Here is a 26,471-nt window from a genome sequence, read left to right on the forward strand (position 1 = left end):
GTCCCCATCAAACACTCCCAGGACAGGTACAGCACGGGGTTAGATACAGAGTAAAGCTCCCTCTACACTGTCCCCATCAAACACTCCCAGGACAGGGACAGCACGGGGTTAGATACAGAGTAAAACTCTCTCTACACTGGCCCCATCAAACACTCCCAGGACAGGTACAGCACGGGGTTAGATAGAGAGTAAAGCTCCCTCTACACTGTCTCCATCAAACACTCCCAGGACAGGTACAGCACGGGGTTAGATACAGAGTAAAGCTCCCTCTACACTGTCCCCATCAAACACTCCCAGGACAGGTACAGCACGGGGTTAGATATAGAGTAAAGCTCCCTCTACACTGTCCCTATCAAACACTCCCAGGACAGGGACAGCACGGGGTTAGATACAGAGTAAAACTCTCTCTACACTGGCCCCATCAAACACTCCCAGGACAGGTACAGCACGGGGTTAGATACAGAGTAAAGCTCCCTCTACACTGTCCCCATCAAACACTCCCAGGACAGGTACAGCACGGGGTTAGGTACAGAGTAAAGCTCCCTCTACACTGTCCCCATCAAACACTCCCAGGACAGGTACAGCACGGGGTGAGATACAGAGTAAAGCTCCCTCTACACTGTCCCCAACAAACACTCCCAGGACAGGTACAGCACGGGGTTAGATACAGAGTAAAGCTCACTCTACACTGTCCCCATCAAACACTCCCAGGTCAGGTACAGCACGGGGTTAGATACAGAGTAAAGCACCCTCTACACTGTCCCCAACAAACACTCCCAGGACAGGTACAGCACGGGGTTAGATACAGAGTAAAGCTCCCTCTACACTGTCCTCAACAAACACTCCCAGGACAGGTACAACATGGGGTTAGATACAGAGTAAAGCTCCCTCTGCACTGTCCCCATCAAACACTCCCAGGACAGGTACAGCACGGGGTTAGATACAGAGTAAAGCTCCCTCTACACTGTCCCCAACAAACACTCCCAGGACAGGTACAGCACGGGGTTAGATACAGAGTAAAGCTCTCTGTACACTGTCCCCATCAAACACTCCCAGGACAGGTACAACACGGGGTTAGATACAGAGTAAAGATCCCTCTACACTGTCCCCTTCAAACACTCCCATGGCAGGTACAGCACGGGGTTAGATACAGAGTAAAGCTCCCTCTACACTGTCCCCGTCAAACACTCCCAGGACAGGTACAGCACAGGGTTAGATACAGAGTAAAGCTCCATCTACACTGGCCCCATCAAACACTCCCAGGACAGGTACAGCACAGGGTTAGATACAGAGTAAAGCTCCCTCTACACTGTCCCCATCAAACACTCCCAGGACAGGTACAGCACGGGGTGAGATACAGAGTAAAGCTCCCTCTACACTGTCCCCATCAAACACTCTCAGGACAGGTACAGCACGGGGTTAGATACAGAGTAAAGCTCCCTCTACACTGGCCCCATCAAACACTCCCAGGACAGTTACAGCACTGGGTTAGATACAGAGTAAAGCTCCCTCTACACTGTCCCCATCAAACACTCTCAGGACAGGTACAGCACGGGGTTAGATACAGACCAAAGTTCCCTCTACAATGTACCCATCAAACACTCCCAGGACAGTTACAGCACGGGGTTAGATACAGAGTAAAGCTCCCCCTACACTGTCCCCATCAAACAATCCCAGGACAGGCACAGCACGGGGTTAGATATAGAGTAAAGGTCCCTCAACACTGTCCCCATTAAACACTCCCAGGACAGGTACAGAACGGGGTTAGATACAGAGTAAAGGTCCCTCTACACTGTCCCCATCAACTACACCCAGGACAGGAACAGCACGGAGTTAGATACAGAGTAAAGCTCCCACGACACTGTCCCCATCAAACAACCCAGGACAGGCACAGCACGGGGTTAGATGCAGAGTAATGGTCCCTCAACACTGTCCCCATCAACCACTCCCAGGACAGGAACAGCACGGGGTGAGATACAGAGTAAAGCTCCCTCTACATTGTCCCCATCAAACACTCCCAGGACAGGTACAGCACGGGGATAGATACAGAATAAAGGTCCCTCTACACTGTCCCCATCAACCACTCCAAGGACAGGTACAGAAGTGGGTTAGGTACAGAGTAAAGCTCCCCCTACACTGTCCCCATCAAACAATCGCAGGACAGGTACAGCACGGGGTTAGATACAGAGTAAAGCTCCCTCAACACTTTCAAAGAACAAAAAGAACAAAGAAATGTACAGCACAGGAACAGGCCCTTCGGCCCTCCAAGCCCGTGCCGACCATGCTGCCCGACTAAACTACAATCTTCTACACTTCCTGGGTCCGTATCCTTCTATTCCCATCCTATTCATATATTTGTCAAGATGCCCCTTAAATGTCCCTATCGTCCCTATCGTCCCTGCTTCCACTACCTCCTCCGGTAGTGAGTTCCAGGCACCCACTACCCTCTGCGTAAAAAACTTGCCTCGTACATCTACTCTAAACCTTGCCCCTCTCACCTTAAACCTATGCCCCCTAGTAATTGACCCCTCTACCCTGGGGAAAAGCCTCTGACTATCCACTCTGTCTATGCCCCTCATAATTTTGTATACCTCTATCAGGTCGCCCCTCAACCTCCTTCGTTCCAGTGAGAACAAACAGAGTTTATTCAATCGCTCCTCATAGCTTATGCCCTCCATACCAGGCAACATTCTGGTAAATCTCTTCTGCACCCTCTCTAAAGCCTCCACATCCTTCTGGTAGTGTGGCGACCAGAATTGAACACTATACTCCAAGTGTGGCCTAACTAAGGTTCTATACAGCTGCAACATGACTTGCCAATTCTTATACTCAATGCCCCGGCCAATGAAGGCAAGCATGCCGTATGCCTTCTTGACTACCTTCTCCACCTGTGTTGCCCCTTTCAATGACCTGTGGACCTGTACTCCTAGATCGCTTTGACTTTCAATACTCTTGAGGGTTCTACCATTCACTGTATATTCCCGATCTGCATTAGCCCTTCCAAAATGCATTACCTCACATTTGTCCGGATTGAACTCCATCTGCCATCTCTCCGCCCAAGTCTCCAGACAATCTAAATCCTGCTGTATCCTCTGACAGTCCTCATCGCTATCCGCAATTCCACCAACCTTTGTGTTGTCTGCAAACTTACTAATCAGACCAGTTACATTTTCCTCCAAATCATTTATATATACTACAAACAGCAAAGGTCCCAACACTGATCCCTGTGGAACACCACTGGTCACAGCCCTCCAATTAGAAAAGCATCCCTCCATTGCTACCCTCTGCCTTCTATGGCCTAGCCAGTTCTGTATCCACCTTGCCAGTTCACCCCTGATCCCGTGTGACTTTCCCCATTTAACACTCCCAGGACAGGTACAGAACGGGGTTAGATACAGAGTAAAGGTCCCTCTACACTGTCCCCATCAACTACACCCAGGACAGGAACAGCACGGAGTTAGATACAGAGTAAAGCTCCCTCTACACTGTCCCCATCAAACACTCCCAGGACAGGTACAGCACGGGGTTAGATACAGAGTAAAGGTCCCTCTACACTGTCCCCATCAACTACACCCTGGACAGGAATAGCACGGAGTTAGATACAGAGTAAAGCTCCGTCTACACTGTCCCCATCAAACAACCCTGGACAGGCACAGCACGGGGTTAGATGCAGAGGAAAAGGTCCCTCAACACTGTCCCCATCAACCACTGCCAGGACAGGAACAGCTCGGGGTGAGATACAGAGTAAACGTCCCTCTACATTGTCCACATCAAACACTCCCTGGGCAGGTACAGCACGGGAATCGATACAGAGTAAAGCTCCCTCTACACTGTCCCCATCAAACACTCCCAGGACAGGTATAGCACGGGGGTAGATACAGAGTAACGCTACCTCTACACTGTCCCCATCAAACATTCCCAGAACAGGTACAGCACGAGGTTGGATACAGAGTAAAGCTCCCTCTACACTGTCCCCATCAAACACTCCCAGGACAGGTACAGCACGGGGTTAGATACAGAGTCAAGCTCCCTCTACATTGTCCACATCAAACACTCCCAGTAGAGGTACAGCACGGGGTGAGATACAGAGTAAAGCTCCCCCTACACTGTCCCCATCAAACAATCCCAGGACAGGCACAGCACGGGGTTAGATACAGAGTAAAGCTCCCTCTACACTGTCCCCTTCAAACACTCCCAGGACAGGTACAGCACGGGGTTAGATACAGAGTAAAGGTCCCTCTATACTGTCCACATCAACTACACCCAGGACAGGAACAGCACGGAGTTAGATACAGAGTAATGCTCCCTCTACACTGTCCCCATCAAACACTCCCTGGATAGGTACAGCACGGGATTAGATACAGAGTAATGCTCCCTCTACACTGTCCCCATCAAACACTCCCAGCACAGGTACAGCACGGGGTTAGATACAGAGTAAAGCTCCCCTACACTGACCCCATCAAACAATCCCAGGACATGTACAGCACGGGGTTAGATACAGAGTAATGCACCCTCTACACTGTCCCCATCAAACACTCCCAGCACAGGTACAGCACGGGGTTAGATACAGAGTAAAGCTCCCCCTACACTGACCCCATCAAACAATCCCAGGACATGTACAGCACGGGGTTAGATACAGAGTAATGCACCCTCTACACTGTCCCCATCAAACACTCCCAGCACAGGTACAGCATGGAGTAAGATACAGAGTAAAGCTCCCTCTACACTGTCCCCATCAAACACTCCCAGAACAGGTACAGCACGAGGTTGGATACAGAGTAAAGCACCCTCTACATTGTCCCCATCAAACACTCCCAGTACAGGTACAGCACGGGGTTAGATACAGAGTAAAGCTCCCTCTACACTGTCCCCATCAAACACTCCCTGGACAGGTACCGCACGGGGTTAGATACAGAGTAAAGCTCCCGCTACACTGTCCCCATCAACTACACCCAGGACAGGAACAGCACGGAGTAAGATACAGAGTAAAGCTCCCCCTACACTGTCCCCATCAAACACTCCCAGGACAGGTTCAACACAGGTTTAGATACAGAGAAAAGCTCCCCCTACACTGTCCCCATCAAACACTCCCAGGACAGGTTCAACACAGGTTTAGATACAGAGTAAAGCTCCCTCTACACTGTCCCCATCAAACAACCCAGGACAGGCACAGCACGGGGTTAGATGCAGAGTAAAGTCCCTCAACACTGTCCCCATCAACCACTCCCAGGACAGGCACAGCACGGGGTTAGATGCAGAGTAAAGCTCCCCCTACACTGACCCCATCAAACAATCCCAGGACAGTTACAGCACTGGGTTAGATAAAGAGTAAAGCTCCCTCAAACTGTCCCCATCAAACACTCCCAGGACAGGGACAGCACGAGGTTGGATACAGAGTAAAGCACCCTCTACATTGTCCCCATCAAACTCTCCCAGGACAGGTACAGCACGGGGTTAGATACAGAGTAAAGGTCCCTCTACACTGTCCCCATCAACCACTCCCAGGACAGGAACAGCACGGGGTGAGATCCAGAGTAAAGCTCCCTCTACACTGTCCCCATCAAACACTCCCAGGACAGGTACAGCACGGGGTTAGATACAGAGTAAAGCTCCCTCTACACTGTCCCCATCAAACACTCCCAGAACAGGGACAGCACGAGGTTGGATACAGAGTAAAGCACCCTCTACATTGTCCCCATCAAACTCTCCCAGGACAGGTACAGCACGGGGTTAGATACAGAGTAAAGCTTCCTCCACACTGTCCCCATCAAACACTCCCAGGACAGGAACAGCACGGGGTTAGATACAGAGTAAAGCTCCCTCTACACTGTCCCCATCAAACACTCCCAGGGCAGATACAGCACGGGGTTAGATACAGAGTAAAGCTCCCTCTACATTGTCCCCATCAAACACTCCCAGGAGAGGTACAGAACGGGGTTAGATACAGAGTAAAGCTCCCTCTACACTGTCCCCATCAAACACTCCCAGGACAGTTTCAGCACGGGGTTAGATACAGAGGAAAGCTCCCTCTACACTGTCCCCATCAAACTCTCCCAGGGCAGATACAGCACGGGGTTAGATACAGAGTAAAGCTCCCTCTACATTGTCCCCATCAAACACTCCCTGGAGAGGTACAGAACGGGGTTAGATACAGAGTAAAGCTCCCTCTACACTGTCCCCATCAAACACTCCCAGGACAGTTTCAGCACGGGGTTAGATACAGAGTAAAGCTCCCTCTACACTGTCCCCATTAAACACTCCCAGGACAGGTACAGAACGGGGTTAGATACAGAGTAAAGGTCCCTCAACTCTTTCCCCATTAAACACTCCCAGGACAGGTACAGAACGGGGTTAGATACAGAGTAAAGGTCCCTCTACACTGTCCCCATAAACTACACCCAGGACAGGAACAGCACGGAGTTAGATACAGAGTAAAGCTCCCTCTACACTGTCCCCATCAAACACTCGCAGGACAGGTTCAGCACGGGGTTAGATACAGAGTAAAGCTCCCTCTACATTGTCCCCATCAAACACTCCCAGGACAGGCACAGCACGGGGTTAGATGCAGAGTAAAGGTCCCTCAACACTGTCCCCATCAACCACTCCCAGGACAGGAACAGCACGGGGTGAGATACAGAGTAAAGGTCCCTCTACATTGTCCCCATCAAACACTCCCTGGACAGGTACAGCACGGGGATAGGTACAGAGTAAAGCTCCCTCTACACTGTCCCCATCAAACACTCCCAGGACAGGTACAGCACGGGGTTAGATACAGAGTAAAGCTCCCTCTACACTGACCCCATCAAACACTCCCAGGACAGGTACAGCACAGGGTTAGATACAGAGTAAAGCTCCCCTACACTGACCCCATCAAACAATCCCAGGACAGGCACGGCACGGGGTTAGATACAGAGTAAAGCTCCCTCTACACTGTCCCCATCAAACACTCCCAGGACAGGTACAGCACGAGGTTGGATACAGAGTAAAGCTCCCTCTACATTGTCCCCATCAAACACTCCCAGGACAGGTACAGCACGGGGTTAGATACAGAATAAAGGTCCCTCTACACTGTCCCCATCAACCACTCCCAGGACAGTTACAGCAATGGGTTAGATAAAAAGTAAATATCCCCCTACACTGTCCCCAATCAACCAATCCCAGGACAGGTACAGCACGGGGGTAGATACCGAATAAAGGTCCCTCTACACTGTCCCCAACAACCACTCCCAGGACAGGAACAGCACGGGGTGAGATAGAGTAAAGCTCCCTCTACATTGTCCCCATCAAACACTCCCAGGACAGGTACAGAACGGGGTTAGATACAGAGTAAAGCTCCCCCTACACTGTCCCAATCAAACAATCCCAGGACAGGCACAGCACGGGGTTAGATACAGAGTAAAGGTCCCTCAACACTGTCCCCATTAAACATCCCCCAGGACAGGTACAGAACGGGGTTAGTTACAGAGTAAACGTCCCTTTACACTTTCCCCATCAACTACACCCAGGACAGGAACAACACGGAGTAAGATACAGAGTAAAGCTCCCTCTACACTGTCCCCTTCAAACACTCCCAGGACAGGTACAGCACAGGGTTGGATACAGAGTAAAGCTCCCTCTACACTGTCCCCATCAAACAACCCAGGACAGGCACAGCACGGGGTTAGATGCAGATTAAAGGACCCTCAACACTGCCCCCATCAACCACTCCCAGGACAGGTACAGCACGGAGTTAGATACAGAGTAAAGCTCCCTCTACATTGTCCCCATCAAACACTCCCTGGATAGGTACAGCACGGGGTTAGATACAGAGTAATGCTCCCTCTACACTGTCCCCATCAAACATTCCCAGCACAGGTACAGCACGGGGTTAGATACAGAGTAAAGCTCCCCCTACACTGACCCCATCAAACAATCCCAGGACATGTACAGCACGGGGTTAGATACAGAGTAATGCACCCTCCACACTGTCCCCATCAAACACTCCCAGCACAGGTACAGCACGGGGTTAGATACAGAGTAAAGCTCCCCCTACACTGACCCCATCAAACAATCCCAGGACAGTTACAGCACTGGGTTAGATAAAGAGTAAAGCTCCCTCAAACTGTCCCCAGCAAACACTCCCAGAACAGGGACAGCACGAAGTTGGATACAGAGTAAAGCACCCTCTACATTGTCCCCATCAAACACTCCCAGGACAGGTACAGCACGGGGTTAGATACAGAGTAAAGGTCCCTCTACACTGTCCCCATCAACTACACCCAGGACAGGAACAGCACGGAGTTAGATACAGAGTAAAGCTCCCTCTACACTGTTCCCATCCAACACTCCCAGGACATGTTCAGCACGGGGTTAGATACAGAGTAAAGGTCCCTCAACACTTTCCCCATTAAACACACCCAGGACAGGTACAGAACGGGGTTAGATACAGAGTAAAGGTCCCTCTACACTGTCCCCATCAACTACACCCAGGACAGGAACAGCACGGAGTTAGATACAGAGTAAAGCTCCCTCTACACTGTCCCCATCAAACACGCCAGGACAGGTTCAGCACGGGGTTAGATACAGAGTAAAGGTCCCTCTACACTGTCCCCATCAACTACACCCAGGACAGGAACAGCACGGGGTTAGATACAGAGTAAAGCTCCCCCTACACTGTCCCCATCAAACAACCCTGGACAGGCACAGCACGGGGTTAGATGCTGAGTAAAGGTCCCTCAAAACTGTCCCCATCAACCACTCCCAGGACAGGTACAGCACGGGGTGAGATACAGAGTAAAGGTCCCTCTACATTGTCCCCATCAAACACTCCCTGGACAGGTACAGCACGGGGATAGATACAGAGTAAAGCTCCCTCTACACTGTCCCCATCAAACACTCCCAGGACAGGTACAGCACGGGGTTAGATACAGAGTAAAGCTCCCCTACACTGACCCCATCAAACAATCCCAGGACAGGCACGGCACGGGGTTAGATACAGAGTAAAGCTCCCTCTACACTGCCCCATGAAACACTCCCAGGACAGGTACAGCACGGGGGTAGATACAGAGTAACGCTCCCTCTACACTGTCCCCATCAATCACTCCCAGAACAGGTACAGCACGAGGTTGGATACAGAGTAAAGCTCCCTCTACATTGTCCCCATCAAACACTCCCAGGACAGGTACAGAACGGGGTTAGATACAGAGTAAAGAACCCTCTACACTGTCCCCATCAACTACACCCAGGACAGGAACAGCACGGAGTCAGATACAGAGTAACGCTCCCTCTACATTGTCCCCATCAAACACTCCCTGGACAGGTACAGCACGGGGTTAGATACAGAGTAAAGCTCCCTCTACACTGTCCCCATCAAACACTCCCAGGACAGTTACAGCACTGGGTTAGATACAGAGTAAAGCTCCCCCTACACTGTCCCAATCAAACAATCCCAGGACAGGCACAGCACGGGGTTAGATACAGAGCAAAGGTCCCTCAACACTGTCCCCATTAAACACTCCCAGGACAGGTACAGAACGGGGTTAGTTACAGAGTAAAGGTCCCTCTACACTTTCCACATCAACTACACCCAGGACAGGAACAACACGGAGTAAGATACAGAGTAAAGCTCCCTCTACACTGTCCCCATCAAACACTCCCAGGACAGGTACAGCACAGGGTTGGATACAGAGTAAAGCTCCCTCTACACTGTCCCCATCAAACACTCCCAGGACAGGTTCAGCACAGGTTTAGAGACAGAGAAAAGCTCCCTCTACACTGTCCCCATCAAACACTCCCAGGACAGGTACAGCACGGGGTTAGATACAGAGTAAAGCTCCCTCTACACTGTCCCCATCAAACACTCCCAGGACAGATACAGCACGGGGTTAGATACAGAGTAAAGCTTCCTCTACACTGTCCCCATCAACTACACCCAGGACAGGAAGAGCACGGAGTTAGATACAGAGTAAAGCTCCCTCTACTCTGTCCCCAACAAACACTCCCAGGACAGGTTCAGCACGGGGTTAGATACAGAGTAAAGGTCCCTCAACACTTTCCCCATTAAACACTCCCAGGACAGGTACAGAACGGGGTTAGATACAGAGTAAAGGTCCCTCTACACTGTCCCCATCAACTACACCCAGGACAGGAACAGCACGGAGTTAGATACAGAGTAAAGCTCCCTCTACACTGTCCCCATCAAACACGCCCAGGACAGGTTCAGCACGGGGTTAGATACAGAGTAAAGGTCCCTCAACACTGTCCCCATCAACCACTCCCAGGACAGGAACAGCACGGGGTGAGATACAGAGTAAAGGTCCCTCTACATTGTCCCCATCAAACACTCCCTGGACAGGTACAGCATGGGGGTAGATACAGAGTAAAGCTCCCTCTACACTGTCCCCATCAAACACTCCCAGGACAGGTACAGCACGGGGTTAGATACAGAGTAAAGCTCCCTCTACACTGCCCCATCAAACACTCCCAGGACAGGTACAGCACGGGGGTAGATACAGAGTAACGCTCCCTCTACACTGTCCCCATCAAACACTCCCAGAACAGGTACAGCACGAGGTTGGATACAGAGTAAAGCTCCCTCTACATTGTCCCCATCAAACACTCCCAGGACAGGTACAGAACGGTGTTAGATACAGAGTAAAGGTCCCTCTACACTGTCCCCATCAACTACACCCAGGACAGGAACAGCACGGAGTTAGATACAGAGTAAAGCTCCCTCTACATTTTCCCCATCAAACACTCCCTGGACAGGTACAGCACGGGGTTAGATACAGAGTAAAGCTCCCTCTACACTGTCCCCATCAAACACTCCCAGGACAGTTCTGGAACTGGGTTAGATACAGAGTAAAGCTCCCCCTACACTGTCCCAATCAAACAATCCCAGGACAGGCACAGCATGGGGTTAGATACAGAGTAAAGGTCCCTCAACACTGACCCCATTAAACACTCCCAGGACAGGTACAGAACGGGGTTAGTTACAGAGTAAAGGTCCCTCTACACTTTCCCCATCAACTACACCCAGGACAGGAACAACACGGAGTAAGATACAGAGTAAAGCTCCCTCTACACTGTCCCCATCAAACACTCCCAGGACAGGTTCACCACAGGTTTAGAGACAGAGAAAAGCTCCCTCTACACTGTCCCCATCAAACACTCCCTGGACAGGTACAGCACGGGGATAGATACAGAGTAAAGCTCCCTCTACACTGTCCCCATCATACACTCCCAGGACAGGTACAGCACGGGGTTAGATACAGAGTAAAGGTCCCTCTACACTGCCCCCATCAACCACTCCCAGGGCAGGTACAGAACGGGGTGAGATACAGAGTAAAGCTCCCTCTACACTGTCCCCATCAAACACTCCCAGGGCAGGTACAGAACGGGGTTAGATACAGAGTAAAGCTCCCTCTACACTGTCCCCATCAAACACTCCCAGGACAGGTTCAGCACGGGGTTAGATACAGAGTAAAGCTCCCTCTACACTGTCCCCATCAAACACTCCCAGGACAGGTACAGAACGGGGTTAGATACAGAGTAAAGCTCCCTCTACACTGTCCCCATCAAACACTCCCAGGACAGGTTCAGCACGGGGTTAGATACAGAGTAAAGGTCCCTCAACACTTTCCCCATTAAACACTCCCAGGACAGGTACAGAACGGGGTTAGATACAGAGTAAAGGTCCCTCTACACTGTCCCCATCAACTACACCCAGGACAGGAACAGCACGGAGTTAGATGCAGAGTAAAGGTCCCTCAACACTGTCCCCATCAAACACTCCCAGGACAGGTACAGCACTGGGTTAGAAAAAGAGTAAAGCTCCCTCAAACTGTCCCCATCAAACACTCCCAGAACAGGGACAGCACGAAGTTGGATACAGAGTAAAGCACCCTCTACATTGTCCCCATCAAACACTCCCAGGACAGGTACAGAACGGGGTTAGATACAGAGTAAAGGTCCCTCTACACTGTCCCCATCAACTACACCCAGGACAGGAACAGCACGGAGTTAGATACAGAGTAAAGCTCCCTCTACATGGTCCCCATCAAACACTCCCAGGACAGGAACAGCACGGGGTGAGATACAGAGTAAAGCTCCCTCTACACTGTCCCCATCAAACACTCCCAGGACAGGTACAGCACGGGGTTAGATACAGAGTAAAGCTCCCTCTACACTGCCCCATCAAACACTCCCAGGACAGGTACAGCACGGGGGTAGATACAGAGTAACGCTCCCTCTACACTGTCCCCATCAAACACTCCCAGAACAGGTACAGCACGAGGTTGGATACAGAGTAAAGCTCCCTCTACATTGTCCCCATCAAACACTCCCAGGACAGGTACAGAACGGGGTTAGATACAGAGTAAAGGTCCCTCTACACTGTCCCCATCAACTACACCCAGGACAGGAACAGCACGGAGTTAGATACAGAGTAAAGCTCCCTCTACATTTTCCCCATCAAACACTCCCTGGACAGGTACAGCACGGGGTTAGATACAGAGTAAAGCTCCCTCTACACTGTCCCCATCAAACACTCCCAGGACAGTTACAGCACTGGGTTAGATACAGAGTAAAGCTCCCCCTACACTGTCCCAATCAAACAATCCCAGGACAGGCACAGCACGGGGTTAGATACAGAGTAAAGGTCCCTCAACACTGTCCCCATTAAACACTCCCAGGACAGGTACAGAACGGGGTTAGTTACAGAGTAAAGGTCCCTCTACACTTTCCCCATCAACTACACCCAGGACAGGAACAACACGGAGTAAGATACAGAGTAAAGCTCCCTCTACACTATCCCCATCAAACACTCCCAGGACAGGTTCACCACAGGTTTAGAGACAGAGAAAAGCTCCCTCTACACTGTCCCCATCAAACACTCCCTGGACAGGTACAGCACGGGGATAGATACAGAGTAAAGCTCCCTCTACACTGTCCCCATCAAACACTCCCAGGACAGGTACAGAACGGGGTTAGATACAGAGTAAAGCTCCCTCTACACTGTCCCCATCAAACACTCCCAGGACAGGTTCAGCACGGGGTTAGATACAGAGTAAAGGTCCCTCAACACTTTCCCCATTAAACACTCCCAGGACAGGTACAGAACGGGGTTAGATACAGAGTAAAGGTCCCTCTACACTGTCCCCATCAACTACACCCAGGACAGGAACAGCACGGAGTTAGATACAGAGTAAAGCTCCCTCTACACTGTCCCCATCAAACACTCCCAGGACAGGTTCAGCACGGGGTTAGATACAGAGTAAAGCTCCCTCTACACTGTCCCCATCAAACAACCCTGGACAGGCACAGCACGGGGTTAGATGCAGAGTAAAGGTCCCTCAACACTGTCCCCATCAAACACTCCCAGGACAGGTACAGCACTGGGTTAGAAAAAGAGTAAAGCTCCCTCAAACTGTCCCCATCAAACACTCCCAGAACAGGGACAGCACGAAGTTGGATACAGAGTAAAGCACCCTCTACATTGTCCCCATCAAACACTCCCAGGACAGGTACAGCACGGGGTTAGATACAGAGTAAAGGTCCCTCTACACTGTCCCCATCAACTACACCCAGGACAGGAACAGCACGGAGTTAGATACAGAGTAAAGCTCCCTCTACATGGTCCCCATCAAACACTCCCAGGACAGGAACAGCACGGGGTGAGATACAGAGTAAAGGTCCCTCTACATTGTCCCCATCAAACACTCCCTGGACAGGTACAGCACGGGGATAGATACAGAGTAAAGCTCCCTCTACACTGTCCCCATCAAACACTCCCAGGACAGGTACAGCACGGGGTTAGATACAGAGTAAAGCTCCCCTACACTGACCCCATCAAACAATCCCAGGACAGGCACGGCACGGCGTTAGATACAGAGTAAAGCTCCCTCTACACTGCCCCATCAAACACTCCCAGGACAGGTACAGCACGGGGGTAGATACAGAGTAACGCTCCCTCTACACTGTCCCCATCAAACACTCCCAGAACAGGTACAGCACGAGGTTGGATACAGAGTAAAGCTCCCTCTACATTGTCCCCATCAAACACTCCCAGGACAGGTACAGAACGGGGTTAGATACAGAGTAAAGGTCCCTCTACACTGTCCCCATCAACTACACCCAGGACAGGAACAGCACGGAGTTAGATACAGAGTAAAGCTCCCTCTACATTGTCCCCATCAAACACTCCCTGGACAGGTACAGCACGGGGTTAGATACAGAGTAAAGCTCCCTCTACATTGTCCCCATCAAACACTCCCTGGACAGGTACAGCACGGGGATAGGTACAGAGTAAAGCTCCCCTTACACTGTCCCAATCAAACAATCACAGGACAGGCACAGCACGGGGTTAGATACAGAGCAAAGGTCCCTCAACACTGTCCCCATTAAACACTCCCAGGACAGGTACAGAACGGGGTTAGTTACAGAGTAAAGGTCCCTCTACACTTTCCCCATCAATTACACCCAGGACAGGAACAACACGGAGTAAGATACAGAGTAAAGCTCCCTCTACACTGTCCCCATCAAACACTCCCAGGACAGTTACAGCACAGGGTTGGATACAGAGTAAAGCTCCCTCTACACTGTCCCCATCAAACACTGCCAGGACAGGTTCAGCACAGGTTTAGAGACAGAGAAAAGCTCCCTCTACACTGTCCCCATCAAACACTCCCAGGACAGATACAGCCCGGGGTAAGATACAGAGTAAAGCTTCCTCTACACTGTCCCCATCAAACAACCCAGGACAGGCACAGCACGGGGTTAGATGCAGAGTAAAGGTCCCTCAACACTGCCCCCATCAAACACTCCCAGGACAGGTACAGCACGGAGTTAGGTACAGAGTAAAGCTCCCTCTACATTGTCCCCATCAAACACTCCCTGGATAGGTACAGCACGGGGTTAGATACAGAGTAATGCTCCCTCTACACTGTCCCCATCAAACTTTCCCAGCACAGGTACAGCACGGGGTTAGATACAGAGTAAAGCTCCCCCTACACTGACCCCATCAAACACTCCCAGGACAGGTTCAGCACGGGGTTAGATACAGAGTAAAGGTCCCTCAACACTTTCCCCATTAAACACTCCCTGGATAGGTACAGCACGGGGTTAGATACAGAGTAATGCACCCTCTACACTGTCCCCATCAAACACTCCCAGCACAGGTACAGCCCGGGTTAGATACACAGTAAAGCTCCCCCTACACTGACCCCATCAAACAATCCCAGGACAGTTACAGCACTGGGTTAGATAAAGAGTAAAGCTCCCTCAAACTGTCCCCATCAAACACTCCCAGAACAGGGACAGCACAAAGTTGGATACAGAGTAAAGCACCCTCTACATTGTCCCCATCAAACACTCCCAGGACAGGTACAGAACGGGGTTAGATACAGAGTAAAGGTCCCTCTACACTGTCCCCATCAACTACACCCAGGACAGGAACAGCACGGAGTTAGATACAGAGTAAAGCTCCCTCTACACTGTCCCCATCAAACACTCTCAGGACAGGTTCAGCACGGGGTTAGATACAGAGTAAAGCTCCCTCTACACTGTCCCCATCCAACAACCCTGGACAGGCACAGCACGGGGTTAGATGCAAAGCAAAGGTCCCTCAACATTGTCCCCATCAAACACTCCCAGGACAGGTACAGCACGGGGGTAGATACAGAGTAACGCTCCCTCTACACTGTCCCCATTAACCACTCCCAGGACAGTTACAGCAATGGGTTAGATACAGAGTAAAGCTCCCCCTACACTGTCCCCATCAAACAATCCCAGGACAGGCACAGCACGGGGTTAGATGCAGAGTAAAGGTCCCTCAACACTGTCCCCATCAACCACTCCCAGGACAGCTACGGCACGGGGTTAGATACAGAGTAAAGGTCCCTCTCCACTGTCCCCATCAACCACTCCCCGGACAGGATCAGCACGGGGTGAGATACAGAGTAAAGCTCCCTCTACATTGTCCCCATCAAACACTCCCAGGACAGGTACAGCACGGGGTTAGATACAGAGTAAAGCTCCCTCTACACTGCCCCCATCAACCACTCCTAGGACAGGCACAGCACGGGGTTTGATGCAGAGTAAAGGTCCCTCAACACTGTCCCCATCAACTACACCCAGGACAGGAACAGCACGGAGTTAGATACAGAGTAAAGCTCCCTCTACATTGTCCCCATCAAACACTCCCTGGACAGGTACAGCACGGGGTTAGATACAGAGGAAAGCTCCCTCTAAACTGTCCCCATCAAACACTGCCAGGACAGTTACAGCACGGGGGTAGATACAGAATAAAGGTCCCTCTACACTGTCCCCAACAACCGCTCCCAGGACAGGAACAGCACGGGGTGAGATAGAGTAAAGCTCCCTCTACATTGTCCCCATCAAACACTCCCAGGACAGGTACAGAACGGGGTTAGATACAGAGTAAAGCTCCCCCTACACTGTCCCAATCAAACAATCCCAGGACAGGCACAGCACAGGGTTGGATACAGAGTAAAGCTCGCTCTACACTGTCCACATCAAACACTCCCAGGACAGGTATAGCACGGAGTAAGATACAGAGTAAAGCTCCCTCTACACTGTCCCCATCAAACACTCCCAGGACAGGTACAGCACAGGGTTGGATACAGAGTAAAGCTCCCTCAACACTGTCCCCATCAAACACTCCCAGGACAGATACAGCACGGGGTTAGATACAGAGTAAAGCTCCCTCTACACTGTCCCCATCAAACAACCCAGGACAGGCACAGCACGGGGTTAGATGCAGAGTAAAGGTCCCACAACACTGCCCCCATCAACCACTCCCAGGACAGGTACAGCACGGAGTTAGATACAGAGTAAAGCTCCCTCTACATTGTCCCCATCAAACACTCCCTGGATAGGTACAGCACGGGGTTAGATACAGAGTAATGCTCCCTCTACACTGTCCCCATCAAACATTCCCAGCACAGGTACAGCACGGGGTTAGATACAGAGTAAAGCTCCCCCTACACTGACCCCATCAAACAATCCCAGGACATGTACAGCACGGGGTTAGATACAGAGTAATGCACCCTCTACACTGTCCCCATCAAACATTCCCAGCACAGGTACAGCACGGGGTTAGATAAAGAGTAAAGCTCCCTGAAACTGTCCCCATCAATCACTCCCAGAACAGGGACAGCACGAAGTTGGATACAGAGAAAAGCTCCCTCTACATTGTCCCCATCAAACACTCCCAGGACAGGTACAGAACGGGGTTAGATACAGAGTAAAGGTCCCTCTACACTGTCCCCATCAACTACACCCAGGACAGGAACAGCACGGGGTTAGATACAGAGTAAAGCTCCCTCTACTCTGTCCCCATCAAACACTCCCAGGACAGGTTCAGCACGGGGTTAGATACAGAGTAAAGGTCCCTCAACACTTTCCCCATTAAACACTCCCAGGACAGGTACAGAACGGGGTTAGATACAGAGTAAAGGTCCCTCTACACTGTCCCCATCAACTACACCCAGGACAGGAACAGCACGGAGTTAGATACAGAGTAAAGCTCCCTCTACACTGTCCCCATCAAACACTCCCAGGACAGGTACAGCACAGGGTTGGATACAGAGTAAAGCTCCCTCTACACTGTCCCCATCAAACACTGCCAGGACAGGTTCAGCACAGGTTTAGAGACAGAGAAAAGCTCCCTCTACACTGTCCCCATCAAACACTCCCTGGATAGGTACAGCACGGGGATAGATACAGAGTAAAGCTCCCTCTACACTGTCCCCATCAAACACTCCCAGGACAGGTACAGCACGGGGTTAGATACAGAGTAAAGGTCCCTCTACACTGCCCCCATCAACCACTCCTAGGACAGGAACAGCACGGGGTCAGATCCAGAGTAAAGCTCCCTCTACATTGTCCCCATCAAACACTCCCAGGACAGGTACAGAACGGGGTTAGATACAGAGTAAAGCTCCCTCTACACTGTCCCTATCAAACACTCCCAGGACAGGTTCAGCACGGGGTTAGATACAGAGTAAAGGTCCCTCAACACTTTCCCCATTAAACACTCCCAGGACAGGTACAGAACGGGGTTAGATACAGAGTAAAGGTCCCTCTACACTGTCCCCATCAACTACACCCAGGACAGGAACAGCACGGAGTTAGATACAGAGTAAAGCTCCCTCTACACTGTCCCCATCAAACACTCCCAGGACAGGTTCAGCACGGGGTTAGATACAGAGTAAAGCTCCCTCTACACTGTCCCCATCAAACAACCCTGGACAGGCACGGCACGGGGTTAGATACAGAGGAAAGCTCCCTCTACACTGTCCCCATCAAACACTCCCAGGACAGGTACAGCACGGGGTTAGATACAGAGGAAAGCTCCCTCTACATTGTCCCCATCAAACACTCCCTGGACAGGTACAGCACGGGGTTAGATACAGAGGAAAGCTCCCTCTACACTGTCCCCATCAAACACTCCCAGGACAGGTACAGCACGGGGGTAGATACAGAATAAAGGTCCCTCTACACTGTCCCCAACAACCACTCCCAGGACAGGAACAGCACGGGGTGAGATAGAGTAAAGCTCCCTCTACATTGTCCCCATCAAACACTCCCAGGACAGGTACAGAACGGGGTAAGATACAGAGTAAAGCTCCCCCTACACTGTCCCAATCAAACAATCCCAGGACAGGCACAGCACGGGGTTAGATACAGAGTAAAGGTCCCTCAACACTGTCCCCATTTATCACTCCCAGGACAGGTACAGAACGGGGTTAGTTACAGAGTAAACGTCCCTCTACACTTTCCCCATCAACTACACCCAGGACAGGAACAACACGGAGTAAGATACAGAGTAAAGCTCCCTCTACACTGTCCACATCAAACACTCCCAGGACAGATACAGCACGGGGTTAGATACAGAGTAAAGCTCCCTCTACACTGTCCCCATCAAACAACCCAGGACAGGCACAGCACGGGGTTAGATGCAGAGTAAAGGTCCCACAACACTGCCCCCATCAATCACTCCCAGGACAGGTACAGCACGGAGTTAGATACAGAGTAAAGCTCCCTCTACATTGTCCCCATCAAACACTCCCTGGATAGGTACAGCACGGGGTTAGATACAGAGTAATGCTCCCTCTACACTGTCCCCATCAAACATTCCCAGCACAGGTACGGCACGGGGTTAGATACAGAGTAGAGCTCCCCCTACACTGACCCCATCAAACAATCCCAGGACATGTACAGCACGGGGTTAGATACAGAGTAATGCACCCTCTACACTGTCCCCATCAACCACTCCCAGGACAGGAACAGCACGCGGTTAGATACAGAGTAAAGCTCCCTCTACACTGTCCCCATCAAACAATCCCAGGACAGTTACAGCACTGGGTTAGATAAAGAGTAAAGCTCCCTCAAACTGTCCGCATCAAACACTCCCAGAACAGGGACAGCACGAAGTTGGATACAGAGTAAATCTCCCTCTACACTGTCCCCATCAAACACTCCCAGGACAGGTACAGCACGGGGTGAGATACAGAGTAAAGGTCCCTCTACATTGTCCCCATCAAACACTCCCTGGACAGGTACAGCACGGGGTTGATACAGAGGAAAGCTCCCTCTACATTGTCCCCATCAAACACTCCCTGGACAGGTACAGCACGGGGTTAGATACAGAGGAAAGCTCCCTCTACACTGTCCCCATCAAACACTCCCAGGACAGGTACAGCACGGGGGTAGATACAGAATAAAGGTCCCTCTACACTGTCCCCAACAACCACTCCCAGGACAGGAACAGCACGGGGTGAGATAGAGTAAAGCTCCCTCTACATTGTCCCCATCAAACACTCCCAGGACAGGTACAGAACGGGGTAAGATACAGAGTAAAGCTCCCCCTACACTGTCCCAATCAAACAATCCCAGGACAGGCACAGTACGGGGTTAGATACAGAGTAAAGGTCCCTCAACACTGTCCCCATTTAACACTCCCAGGACAGGTACAGAACGGGGTTAGTTACAGAGTAAACGTCCCTCTACACTTTCCCCATCAACTACACCCAGGACAGGAACAACACGGAGTAAGATACAGAGTAAAGCTCCCTCTACACTGTCCCCATCAAACACTCCCAGGACAGGTACAGCACAGGGTTGGATACAGAGTAAAGCTCCCTCTACACTGTCCACATCAAACACTCCCAGGACAGATACAGCATGGGGTTAGATTCAGAGTAAAGCTCCCTCTACACTGTCCCCATCAAACAACCCAGGACAGGCACAGCACGGGGTTAGATGCAGAGTAAAGGTCCCACAACACTGCCCCCATCAATCACTCCCAGGACAGGTACAGCACGGAGTTAGATACAGAGTAAAGCTCCCTCCACATTGTACCCATCAAACACTCCCTGGATAGGTACAGCACGGGGTTAGATACAGAGTAATGCTCCCTCTACACTGTCCCCATCAAACATTCCCAGCACAGGTACGGCACGGGGTTAGATACAGAGTAGAGCTCCCCCTACACTGACCCCATCAAACAATCCCAGGACATGTACAGCACGGGGTTAGATACAGAGTAATGCACCCTCTACACTGTCCCCATCAAACACTCCCAGCACAGGTACAGCACGGGGTTAGATACGATACAGAGTAAAGCTCCCCCTACACTGACCCCATCAAACAATCCCAGGACAGTTACAGCACTGGGTTAGATAAAGAGTAAAGCTCCCTCAAACTGTCCGCATCAAACACTCCCAGAACAGGGACAGCACGAAGTTGGATACAGAGTAAAGCACCCTCTACATTGTCCCCATCAAACACTCCCAGGACAGGTAAAGACGGGGTTAGATGCAGAGTAAAGGTCCCTCAACACTGTCCCCATCAACCACTCCCCGGACAGGAACAGCACGGGGTTAGATACAGAGTAAAGCTCCCTCTACACTGTCCCCATCAAACACTCCCAGGACAGGTACAGCACAGGGATAGATACAGAGTAAATCTCCCTCTACACTGTCCCCATCAAACACTCCCAGGACAGGTACAGCACGGGGTGAGATACAGAGTAAAGGTCCCTCTACATTGTCCCCATCAAACACTCCCTGGACAGGGACAGCACGGGAGAGATACAGAGTAAAGCTCCCTCTACACTGTCCCCATCAAACATTCCCAGGACAGGGAGAGCACGGGTTTAGATACAGAGTAAAGCTCCATCTACACTGCCCCATCAAACACTCCCAGGACAGGTACAGCACGGGGGTAGATACAGAGTAACGCTCCCTCTACACTGTCCCCATCAAACACTCCCAGAACAGGTACAGCACAAGGTTGGATATAGAGTAAAGCTCCCTCTACACTGTCCCCATCAACTACACCCAGGACAGGAACAGCACGGAGTTAGATACAGAGTAAAGCTCCCTCTACATTGTCCCCATCAAACACTCCCTGGACAGGTACAGCACGGGGTTAGATACAGAGTAAAGCACCCTCTACACTGTCCCCATCAAACACTCCCAGGACAGTTACAGCACTGGGTTAGATACAGAGTAAAGCTCCCTCTACACTGCCCCATCAAACACTCCCAGGACAGGTACAGCACGGGGGTAGATACAGAGTAACGCTCCCTCTACACTGTCCCCATCAAACACTCCCAGAACAGGTACAGCACGAGGTTGGATACAGAGTAAAGCTCCCTCTACATTGTCCCCATCAAACACTCCCAGGACAGGTACAGAACGGGGTTAGATACAGAGTAAAGGTCACTCTACACTTTCCCCATCAACTACACACAGGACAGGAACAACACGGACGAAGATACAGAGTAAAGCTCCCTCTACACTGTCCCCATCAAACACTCCCAGGACAGGTACAGCACAGGGTTGGATACAGAGTAAAGCTCCCTCTACACTGTCCCCATCTAACACTCCCAGAACAGGTACAGCACAGGGTTAGATACAGAGTAAAGCTCCCTCTATACGGTCACCATCCAACACTCCGAGGACAGGTACAGCATGGGCTTAGATACAGAGAAAAGCTCCCTCTATACTGTCCCCATCAAACACTCCCAGGACAGGTACCACACGAGGTTAGATACAGAGTAAAGCTCCCTCGACACTGTCCCCATCAAACACTCCCAGGACAGGTACAGCACGGGGTTAGATACAGAGTGAAGCTCCCTCTACACTATCCCCATTAAACACTCCCAGGACAGGTAGAGCACGGGGTTAGATACAAAGTAAAGCTCCCTTTACACTGTCCCCATCAAACACTCCCAGGACAGGTACCGCACGGGGTTAGATACAGAGTAAAGCTCCCTCGACACTGTCCCCATCAAACACTCCCAGGACAGGTACAGCACGGGGTTAGATACAAAGTAAAGCTCCCTTTACACTGTCCCCATCAAACACTCCCAGGACAGGTACAGCACGGGGGTAGATTCAGAATAAAGCTCCCTCTACACTGTCCCCATCAAACACTCCCTGGACAGGTACAGCACGGGCATAGATACAGAATAAAGCTCCCTCTACACTGTCCACATCAAACACTCCCAGGACAGGTACAGCACGGGGTTAGATACAGAGTAAAGCTCCGTCTACACTGTCCCCATCAAACACGCCCAGGACAGGCACTGCACGGGGTTAGATACAGAGTAAAGCTCCCTCTACACTGTCCCCATCAAACACTCCCAGGACAGGTACAGCACAGGGTTGGACACAGAGTAAATCTCCCTCTACACTGTCCACATCAAACACTCCCAGGGCAGATACAGCACGGGGTTAGATACAGAGTAAAGCTCCCTCTACACTGTCCCCATCAAACAACCCAGGACAGGCACAGCACGGGGTTAGATGCAGAGTAAAGGTCCCACAACACTGCCCCCATCAACCACTCGCAGGACAGGTACAGCACGGAGTTAGATACAGAGTAAAGCTCCCTCTACATTGTCCCCATTAAACACTCCCTGGATAGGTACAGCACGGGGTTCGATACAGAGTAATGCTCCCTCTACACTGTCCCCATCAAACATTCCCAGCACAGGTACAGCACGGGGTTAGATACAGAGTAAAGCTCCCCCTACACTGACCCCATCAAACAATCCCAGGACATGTACAGCACGGGGTTAGATACAGAGTAATGCACCCTCTACACTGTCCCCATCAAACACTCCCAGCACAGGTACAGCACGGGGTTAGATACAGAGTAAAGCTCCCCCTACACTGACCCCATCAAACAATCCCAGGACAGTTACAGCTCTGGGTTAGATAAAGAGTAAAGCTCCCTCAAACTGTCCGCATCAAACACTCCCAGAACAGGGACAGCACGAAGTTGGATACAGAGTAAAGCACCCTCTACATTGTCCCCATCAAACACTCCCAGGACAGGTACAGCACGGGGTTAGATACAGAGTAAAGGTCCCTCTACACTGTACCCATCAACTACACCCAGGACAGGAACAGCACCGAGTTAGATACAGAGTAAAGCTCCCTCTACTCTGTCCCCATCAAACACTCACAGCACAGGTTCAGCACGGGGTTAGATACAGAGTAAAGCTCCGTCTACACTGTCCCCATCAAACACTCCCAGGACAGGTGCAGCACGGGGTTAGATACAGAGTAAAGCTCCCTCTACTCTGTCCCCATCAAACACTCACAGCACAGGTTCAGCACGGGGTTAGATACAGAGTAAAGGTCCCTCAACACTGTCCCCATCAACCACTCCCAGGACAGGAACAGCACGGGGTGAGATACAGAGTAAAGGTCCCTCAAGACTTTCCCCATTAAACACTCCCTGGACAGGTACAGCACGGGGATAGATACAGAGTAAAGCTCCCTCTACACTGTCCCCATCAAACACTCCCAGGACAGGTACAGCACGGGGTTAGATACAGAGTAAAGCTCCATCTACACTGTCCCCATCAAACACTCCCAGGACAGGTACAGCACGGGGTTAGATACAGAGCAAAGCTCCCTCTACACTGTCCCCATCAAACACTCCCAGAACAGGTACAGCACAAGGTTGGATATAGAGTAAAGCTCCCTCTACACTGTCCCCATCAACTACACCCAGGACAGGAACAGCACGGAGTTAGATACAGAGTAAAGCTCCTCTACATTGTCCCCATCAAACACTCCCTGGACAGGTACAGCACGGGGTTAGATACAGAGTAAAGCTCCCTCTACACTGTCCCCATCAAACACTCCCAGGACAGTTACAGCACTGGGTGAGATACAGAGTAAAGCTCCCTCTACACTGCCCCATCAAACACTCCCAGGACAGGTACAGCACGGGGGTAGATACAGAGTAATGCTCCCTCTACACTGTCCCCATCAAACACTCCCAGAACAGGTACAGCACGGGGTTAGATACAGAGTAAAGCTCCCTCTACACTGTCCCCATCAAACACTCCCAGGACAGGTACAGCACGGGGTTAGATACAGAGTAAAGCTCCATCTACACTGTCCCCATCAAACACTCCCAGGACAGGTACAGCACGGGGTTAGATACAGAGCAAAGCTCCCTCTACACTGTCCCCATCAAACACTCCCAGAACAGGTACAGCACAAGGTTGGATATAGAGTAAAGCTCCCTCTACACTGTCCCCATCAACTACACCCAGGACAGGAACAGCACGGAGTTAGATACAGAGTAAAGCTCCCTCTACATTGTCCCCATCAAACACTCCCTGGACAGGTACAGCACGGGGTTAGATACAGAGTAAAGCACCCTCTACACTGTCCCCATCAAACACTCCCAGGACAGTTACAGCACTGGGTTAGATACAGAGTAAAGCTCCCTCTACACTGCCCCATCAAACACTCCCAGGACAGGTACAGCACGGGGGTAGATACAGAGTAATGCTCCCTCTACACTGTCCCCATCAAACACTCCCAGAACAGGTACAGCACGAGGTTGGATACAGAGTAAAGCTCCCTCTACATTGTCCCCATCAAACACTCCCAGGACAGGTACAGAACGGGGTTAGATACAGAGTAAAGGTCACTCTACACTTTCCCCATCAACTACACCCAGGACAGGAACAACACGGAGTAAGATACAGAGTAAAGCTCCCTCTACACTGTCCCCATCAAACACTCCCAGGACAGGTACAGCACAGGGTTGGATACAGAGTAAAGCTCCCTCTACACTGTCCCCATCTAACACTCCCAGAACAGGTACAGCACAGGGTTAGATACAGAGTAAAGCTCCCTCTATACGGTCACCATCCAACACTCCGAGGACAGGTACAGCATGGGGTTAGATACAGAGAAAAGCTCCCTCTATACTGTCCCCATCAAACACTCCCAGGACAGGTACGGCACGGGGTTAGATACAGAGTAAAGCTCCCTCGACACTGTCCCCATCAAACACTCCCAGGACAGGTACAGCACGGGGTTAGATACAGAGTGAAGCTCCCTCTACATTATCCCCATTAAACACTCCCAGGACAGGTACAGCACGGGGTTAGATACAAAGTAAAGCTCCCTTTACACTGTCCCCATCAAACACTCCCAGGACAGGTACAGCACGGGGGTAGATACAGAGTAAAGCTCCGTCTACACTGTCCCCATCAAACACTCCCAGGACAGGTACAACACGGGGTTAGATGCAGAGTAAAGCTCCCACCACACTGTCCCCATCAAACACTCCCAGGACAGGCACAGCACGGGGATAGATACAGAGTAAAGCTCTGTCTACACTGTCCCCATCAAACACTCCCAGACACAGGGACAGCACGGGGTTAGATACAGAGTAAAGCTCCCTCTACACTGTCCCCATCAAACACTCCCCGGACAGGTACAGCACGGGGTTAGGTACAGAGTAAAGCTCCCTCTACACTGTCCCCATCAAACACTCCCAGGACAGGTACAGCACGGGGTTAGATACAGAGTAAAGATCCCTCTACACTGTCCTCATCAAACACTCCCAGGACAGGTACAGCACGGGGTTAGATACAGAGTAAAGCTCCCTCTACACTGTCCACATCAAACACTCGCAGGGCAGGTACAGCACGGGGTTAGAAACAGAGTAAAGCTTCCTCTACACTGTCCCCATCAAACACTCCCAGGACAGGTACAGCACGGGGTTAGATACAGAGTAAAGCTCCCTCTACACTGTCCCCATCAAACACTCCCAGGACAGGTACAGCACGGGGTTAGATACAGAGTAAAGCTCCCTCTACACTGTCCCCATCAAACACTCCCAGGACAGGTACAGCACGGGGTTAGATACAGAGTAAAGCTCCCTCTACACTGTCCACATCAAACACTCCCAGGACAGGTTCGGCACGGTGTTAGATACAGAGTAAAGCTCCCTTTACACTGTCCCCATCAAACACTCCCAGGACAGGTACAGCACGAGGGTAGATACAGAGTAAAGCTCCCTCTACACTGTCCCCATCAAACACTCCATGGACAGGTACAGCACGGGCATAGATACAGAGTAAAGTTCCCTCTACACTGTCCACATCAAACACTCCCAGGACAGGTACAGCACGGGCATAGATA

General features: G+C 51.1%; 1 protein-coding gene across 2 annotated transcripts in view; it reads right to left on the reverse strand.

The window, feature by feature from the left end:
* Positions 1 to 26,471, reverse strand: part of LOC140404780 (uncharacterized) — a 475,417-nt gene that overhangs the window by 261,666 nt on the left and 187,280 nt on the right. The gene's annotated exons all lie outside the window — the stretch shown is intronic.

The sequence above is a fragment of the Scyliorhinus torazame genome, chromosome 31 (genome assembly GCF_047496885.1).
Source record: "Scyliorhinus torazame isolate Kashiwa2021f chromosome 31, sScyTor2.1, whole genome shotgun sequence".
NCBI classification, from domain to species: Eukaryota; Metazoa; Chordata; class Chondrichthyes; order Carcharhiniformes; family Scyliorhinidae; genus Scyliorhinus; species Scyliorhinus torazame.